At 45.6% G+C, this 7314-nt stretch overlaps 1 long non-coding RNA gene across 1 annotated transcript; it reads right to left on the reverse strand.

The window, feature by feature from the left end:
* Positions 1 to 517: 517 nt before the first annotated feature.
* On the reverse strand, positions 518 to 5691 carry LOC115080518. The gene is made up of 3 exons (XR_003853587.1): positions 5622 to 5691; positions 5484 to 5513; positions 518 to 589 (listed from the first exon to the last, which is right to left on the reverse strand). It is a non-coding gene; the product is annotated as an uncharacterized LOC115080518 (long non-coding RNA).
* Between the last annotated feature and the right edge of the window lie 1623 nt (positions 5692 to 7314).

Raw genomic sequence — 7314 nt, forward strand, 5'->3', positions numbered from 1 at the left:
AAACTTGAGTCCTGCTTCCCACTCAGATTTCCACTGGCCTCTGGACTAAAGCTATTCTGTTGGTAATAGAGACGTGCATTTGTTTTTCCTGAATTAGGCAATTTCAATTAAATTGCCTAATTCGATATGGTTCGGGGGAACTGAAAAAGAATTGGAATTTTTCCGAAATTTTGGAAAAATTAGTTTTTCGGGTTAGTGCACACTATCGGGAGTTAGCGCCCATTTACCTGAAAATCATGCCCCCCCCCCCCCCGAACTGCGTAAAAAATGAAATTTCCTGCGGGGGACCCTTAAACGAAGCCCAACACGATAAAAAAGCACGATGCACATCTCTAATTAGCAGTACTGGTCTGCTATCTCCTCCTGGGTCTGTGCAGGACTGAGAAAAGTATTTTACAAACTTTTAGTATAATGTTTACATTCTAATAATTGTTATTGCCACAGTATTATAGATCAAATCTACCTAAGATACGTTACCCAGATTTACATCTACGGAAATATTATTATCGGCATGTAAAACAGGTAACTTCAGTTGTGCTTCTTCTTTAGGCATATTCTTCTAGCTTCACAGGTTTTAGGAGTCCTTTACCTGAAAGAAAAGTTTCCAAAATCTGATCCTGCTACCCACTCAGATTTTCACAAGCCTCTGGCTTACAGCTATGCTGTTAGGAGTGTGGCGATCCTCCCAGATATCTACCAGAACTAGATTTCTATCAGAAGGAATATTCCATTGATATGGGGAGGTAATGGAGAAATAGTTCATGTGAGTGTGTAGCTCCCACATGTGGAGCTAAGAATGGTGTGCTCTTAGACTATATGAGTCCCTTGCCACCTTCTTAGGATGTGGAATTTTAAGTTGACTCTTCCAGGAACAGCATGTCCATGGCTGGTCCTTGTTTTTTTTATTTTTTAAGAAGGAAGGCATCTGTGGTCTCTGAACTGAGACCTGGATTCAGAAAGGAGACAGAGAGCCTTCAGACAGTATTCAAGGTGTGGTCTCACTATGGAGTGATATAGAGGCATTATGACATTCTCCGTTTAATTCACCATTCCCTTCCTAATAATTCCCAACATTCTGTTTGCTCTTTTGACTGTCACAGCATAATAAGCCGATGATTTCAATGTAATATCCACTGACATGCCTAGATCTTTTTCCTGGGTGGTAACTCCTAATATGGAACCCAACATTATGTAACTACAGCATGGGTTATTTTTCCCTATATACATCACTTTGCACTTGCCCACATTAAAGTATATTTGCCATTTGGACACCTAATCTTCAGTCTCGCAAGATCTTCCTGCAATTTATCACAATCCACTTGTGATTTAACAACCCTGAATAATTTTGTATCATCTGCAGATTTGATCACCTCACTCATTGTACCTCTTTCCAGATCATTTATAAATATATTAAAAAGCACCAGTCCAAGTACAGATCCCTGAGGCACTCCACTGTTTACCTTTTTCCACTGAGAAATCTATTTAATCTTACTCTCTGTTTCCTGTCTTTTAACCAGTTTGCAATCAACAAAAGGATATGGCCTCCTATCACATGACCTTTTAGTTTTCTTAGAAGCCTCTCATGAGGGACTTAGCCTTCTGAAAATCCAAATACACTATATCTACTGGTTCACCATTATCCACATGTTTATTAACCTCTTCAAAAACCTGTAGCAGATTTGTGGGTAAAACAGTAGCAGATTTGTGGGTAAAACCATGCTGGCTTTGTTCCTTTAAACCATGTCTATCTATATGTTCTGTGATTTTGATCTTTAGAATAGTTTCTATGATTTTTCCCTGCACTGAAGTCAGACTCACTGGTCTATAGTTTCCCAGATCACCTCGGAGCCCTTTTTAAATTTCAGTTACCTTGCCCATCTCAGGTACAATGGATGATTTTAATGATAGATTACAAATTACTAGTAACAGGTCAGAAATTTCATTTTTTAATTCTTTCAGAACCTGGGTATATACCATCAGTAGATAAGATTAAAAAAATGATAATAAATTAATTAAAAAAGTTAGTTGGTGTAATCCGTACACCCCTAATTGGGATGGTACATCCCACAACGTCTGAAAAAAAATGGGAATCTCTATGGTGATCAGAAGATGCGGAGAGATGGTAACCATGGAGCCTTGACAACAGCTTCCTTAGAGACCAGTGATAGAGTGAGTGCAGGTATACTTTTCCAAGCTGCAGCGCAGGATTAAAATGAAAAATTAAAGACAGTTTAACTAGTAAAAAATGTACCAAAAATTTTCTAAAGTAAAAAATAACATACCCAGACAAAAATTCTTCCAGTAATAAAAAGTTGATAGTTAATAGACAGTACAGAGTACTATTTAATATTATGACATCAGCGAAAGTAAGGATCTGAAGAACACAGAAAAGCAAGAAACAGAGGGGTAGATTTTTAAAAAAAAGCGCGTTCGCGTACTTTTGTTGGCGCACCAGGCGCCAACAAAAGTACGCTGGATTTTATAAGATACGCGCGTAGCTGCGCATATCTTATAAAATCCTGGATCGGCGCGCGCAAGGCTGCCGATTTTGGGCAGCCGGCGCGCTGTTCCCGCCGAGGCCGCTCCGAAATCAGAGCGGCCTCGGAGGGAACTTTCTTTCGCCCTCCCCTCACCTTCCCCTCCCTTCCCCTACCTAACCCACCCCCCGGCCCTATCTAAACCCCCCCCTACCTTTATCCATGGATTTACGACTCCCGGAGGGAGACGTAAATCCACGCACGCCAGCGGACTGCTGGCGCGCCGAGACCCGACCCGGGGGCGGTTCCGGAGAGCGCGGCCACGCCCCCGGAACGCCCTGGGCCGAAACCACGCCCCCGGACCCGTCCCCAAAACGCCGCGTCCCGCCCCCAAAACGCAGCGTCATTCGGCCCCGCCCCCGACACGCCCCCTTCAGAAAACCCCGGGACCTACGCACGTCCCGGGGCTCTGCGCGCGCCGGCGGCCTATGGAAAATAGGCGCGCCAGTGTGCAAGGCCCTGCTCGTGTAAATCCAGGCGGATTTACGCGAGCAAGGCTTTTAAAATCCGCCCGAGAGAATCAGTTAGTTGAGAGCCTGAAGTCAAACGGAGCAGAGGTGCTGTCAAGGTCCTCTGACTTCGAGGCCTATAAAAAATATAATAAATATTCAAAGTCAATGAAAGAACATTCACCTTAGTAGTGAAGTATGAGTGTATGAATGGATGAATGATTGTGAGGTTCCTGTCAAGGAAAGGAGATAGGCAGCAAAGCTAAGATATAAATGTTTTTGCTGTACCGCGTGCTAGCACAGCAATTGTAGAATCGATATTAGAGTGTGGGTGTTTGTGACTCCTGTTAATAGTGAACGCCAAGAAGTGAGAATTCAGAGCAGATCACTGGAGGAAAGTGGGAGATCATGTAGAAAAGATACCCTGTGCTGGGAAAGCTATAAGGAGAACCATCAACTACTTCAATGAAATAACAGATGAATTATTAGAGTCTGATATATCAACCTAATAAACGAAGGTTGTCCGACGTGCCGCAAATGCGCAGTAGAGAGCAACTCTACCGCGCATGCGAGCACGTCGGTCACAGTGTGCCTCTTAAAAATAAAAATGGCGCTGTAGGAGCGGCAGGAGCGGCGGCCCGAAGACCCGGAGCGGCGGGAGTGGCGGGAGCGGCGGCGGCGGCACCGGCCCGAAGACCCGGAGAGGCAGCCCGAAGATCCGGAGCGGCAGGAGCGGCGGCCCGAAGACCCGGAGCGGCGGGAGCGGCAGCGGCGGCCCGAAGAGCGGCGGCGGCGGCACCGGCCCCGGCCCGAAGACCCAGGCTGGAGCGGCGGCCCGAAGACCCGGAGCGGCAGGAGCGGCGGCCCGAAGACCCGGAGCGGCGGCGGGCATGCGCGCGAGGGAGGGACAGACGTCCGTCTGTCCCTCCCTCGCGCGCATGCCGCCGCCGCTCCGGGTCTTCGGGCCAGTGCCGCCGCCGCCGCTCTTCGGGCCGCCGCTGCCGCTCCCGCCGCTCCGGGTCTTCGGGCCGCCGCTTCTGCCGCTCCGGGTCTTCGGGCCGCCGCTCCGGGTCTTCGGGCCGCCGCTCCTGCCGCTCCGGGTCTTCGGGCTGCCGCTCCGGGTCTTCGGGCCGCCGCTGCCGCTCCCGCCGCTCCGGGTCTTCGGGCCACCGCTCCTGCCGCTCCGGGTCTTCGGGCCGCCGCTCTGGGTCTTCGGCGGAGATCGACGGAGGGGAGGGAGGAGAGAGGAGTGACTCAGGGGAGGGGGGAGAGAGGAGTGACTCAGGGGGAGGAGGGAGGAGTGACTGACTGAGGGGAGGGGGGGAGGGAGGAGTGACTCAGGGGAGGGAGGAGTGACTCAGGGGGGGAGGGAGGAGTGACTGAGGGGAGGGGGGAGAGAGGAGTGACTCAGGGGAGGAGGGAGGGAGGCGGGGAGAGAGGAGTAACTGGGGGGAGGGGGGAGTGACTGAGGGGAGTGACTGGGGGAGAGGGAGATAGGAGTGACAGAGGGAGGGAGGAGGGGGGAGTGACTGAGGGGAGGAGGGAGGGGGGGAGAGAGAGGAGTGACTGAGGGGAGAGAGTGGGGGAGGTGGGAGGGAGCATGAGGGGGAAGGAAATGATCCAAAAAAAATAAATGTTAATGTAGCCCGTTTTAACGGGCTTAACGGCTTGTATATATATGAGACAAGTGCATCATACGCTGTCTAAATAAAAAAAATCAGAGGCTCCTGCCTGCCTATAAGTGCACTACATCTGAAGAAACAAAATTTTATCTAAAATTTGAGGAACCCTTAAGAATATTTTAGCAGGAAGAAGAAAGAGTGAATGACTGAGTGACAGAAGTTATTGTTTTATTATTGTGTGAACTGTTCTTTCATATGAAAAGAAAAATAGGGTTGTTTTGATTATCTTTTGATTTAATTTAGTTAGCATTACAGTTTCAACAAGCCGTCGTGGACATTACATTTACACTAAGGGAACATTCTGACTAGTCTGCGGAAGATCCTGGAGCGGTCTGAGGGAGAGAGTTTCTCTTATTGATTTAATTAAAGAGCAGGGGCGGATTGGCCTATCGGGGGATCAGGCATCCCCCAGGGGGCCAATCGTTCCAGTCACTTGGTCTGCCGTGTGCGGCTGTGACAGAGCCGCACTCAGCAGACCACATGATGTGTCCTGGGCCGGCCTGGGCGGCGAATACCCAGGCCAGTCCGACATCGTGAATCCGCCGCTGTTAAAGAGTAAGGTAGTAGGTTAAAGAAGAAGACTCCAGAGCCAATGAGAAGAAGAGAAAGAAGACAGGAAAAAACTGGCCAGCACCAACAGAAGAAGAAGCAGATAAGTTTTATAATAGAACACGTAATCATTATAGCCAAGCCTGAACTTACACATGTGCAAGTGTGGAGTTATTAAAGTTAACAGAAAGAGAGAGACATTAAAGAGAACAGAAGAGATAAGGAGAAAGGAAAAAACTATAATGAAAGTATAAAACTTTACTTACCTGGACCCAACGAGGAGATGGAAACTGAACCTAAAATAAAAACAAAAGAAAACACAAAGAAACAATTCTAAATAGTTAAAAGAACAGAACATTGAATAGTAAGGGCAACAAAAGTAGCAAAAACAACTTAATCAATACTTGTCTGAGGAGGAAAAATAAGTTGATAGATGTTTTATGATTTCTTGCTTGTGTTGTGTTATAATATTTTTTTTCTTTCTAAAAGAAAACAATCGAAAAGAAAGAAACATTAGAAATAGAATTGGAAAAAACATAGTGAAGTTTTATATGCATATTATTATAAATGAGAAACAATAGAATTGTTCTAAATATTTAAGAATAAAATAGACAACTAAGTTTATTTGCATTATAAGTGAGTTTTAGTTTTTGTGTGTTAGTTTTATCTTTGCCTCCCCTCTTTATTCAAAGAAATTTTACTGGGAGGGTTGTGGACCCCTATCCCTGTGGGAGACCTTGTTGGGAGCAAGGCATTAAACGGCACCCCTGTGGGCAACACCTGAGAGCTTGCTGCCCTGTCCATATTACACGACTACACTATTAACACCACCAACCTCGGCCACGACAGCAATCTTCACCCTACAAGGGCGGCGGTTTACACATCCAGTCCAAGTGATGTGCTATTCTTCAGTTTGTCAATCTGGCCTATTACATTTTCCAGGTTCACATTGATTTGGTTCAGTTCATCCAAATCATCACCCCTGAAAACTGCCTCCAGAATAAATATCTCCCCAACATCATTTATTTTATTTTATTTATTTATTTATTTATTTATTTATTTATTTAACAGCTTTTCTATACCGACATTAAAATACACATCATATCGGTTTACATTTTAACATATTAAAGGTGGAAAATTACAATAAACAGGGAAAGGGGGAATGGGGCAACTGATAAATATAAAAGGAAGCACAGAGAGGCAAAATTGAGCAAAATGAAAAATGAAAACGAAAGAGAATACAGTATGCAAAATGTAAAACATATCTACAAATATACAAGCAGTAGTATGTGGCTACATGGAGTCATCAGAGAGCAGTTGAGAGGTTCATGGAGCGACGGGAGGAGTAAGAGGTGCCGGGGAGGTGTAAAGTAGTCAAACAAGGAAAATTAATCAGGGAAAGCCTGGTGAAAGAGCCAGGTTTTCAGCATTTTTCTGAACTTAAGAGGGCATGGCGCCAAACAAAGGTTAAGGGGTAGAGTGTTCCAGTGCATGGGGCCAGCAATCGACAGGGCGCGGTCCCTGGTGGCTGTCACACGAGCCTTTTTAGGTGGGGGGACTTGTAAGGTGTATTTGCGGTTCGCTCTGGAGGGGCGGGAAGAATGAGTAAGTTGTAAGGGTTCACTGGGCCACAAGAAGATATGGTTGTGGATGGCTTTGTGAATGATAGTTAGCATTTTGAACAGAATGCGGTATGTGATGGGGAGCCAATGTAGGTCCTTGAGGATGCGGGTTATATGGTCTGATTTACTAGCATTGCTTATCATCCTTGCCATTGCATTTTGTAAAATCTGGAGATCATTAGTAAACACTGAAGCAAAGAATTCATTTAGACTTTCAGCGATGGCCTTATCTTCACTAAGTACTTTTTTAACCTCTGGATCATCTAACGGTCCAATTGACTAACTCACAGGTTTTCTTATTTGGATATATTTTAAAAAAAAAACATGTTGATTTCTTTGTCTTTACAGCCAACTTCTTTTCAAATTCTCTCTTATCAATATTTTACACTTAACTTGACAATGCTTTTGCTTTTTCCTATTTTCTTCAGATTGATCCTTCTTCCAATTTTTGAAGGATGACTTTTGGCTAAAATAG

Source organism: Rhinatrema bivittatum, chromosome 1 (genome assembly GCF_901001135.1).
Source record: "Rhinatrema bivittatum chromosome 1, aRhiBiv1.1, whole genome shotgun sequence".
Classification (NCBI taxonomy): domain Eukaryota; kingdom Metazoa; phylum Chordata; class Amphibia; order Gymnophiona; family Rhinatrematidae; genus Rhinatrema; species Rhinatrema bivittatum.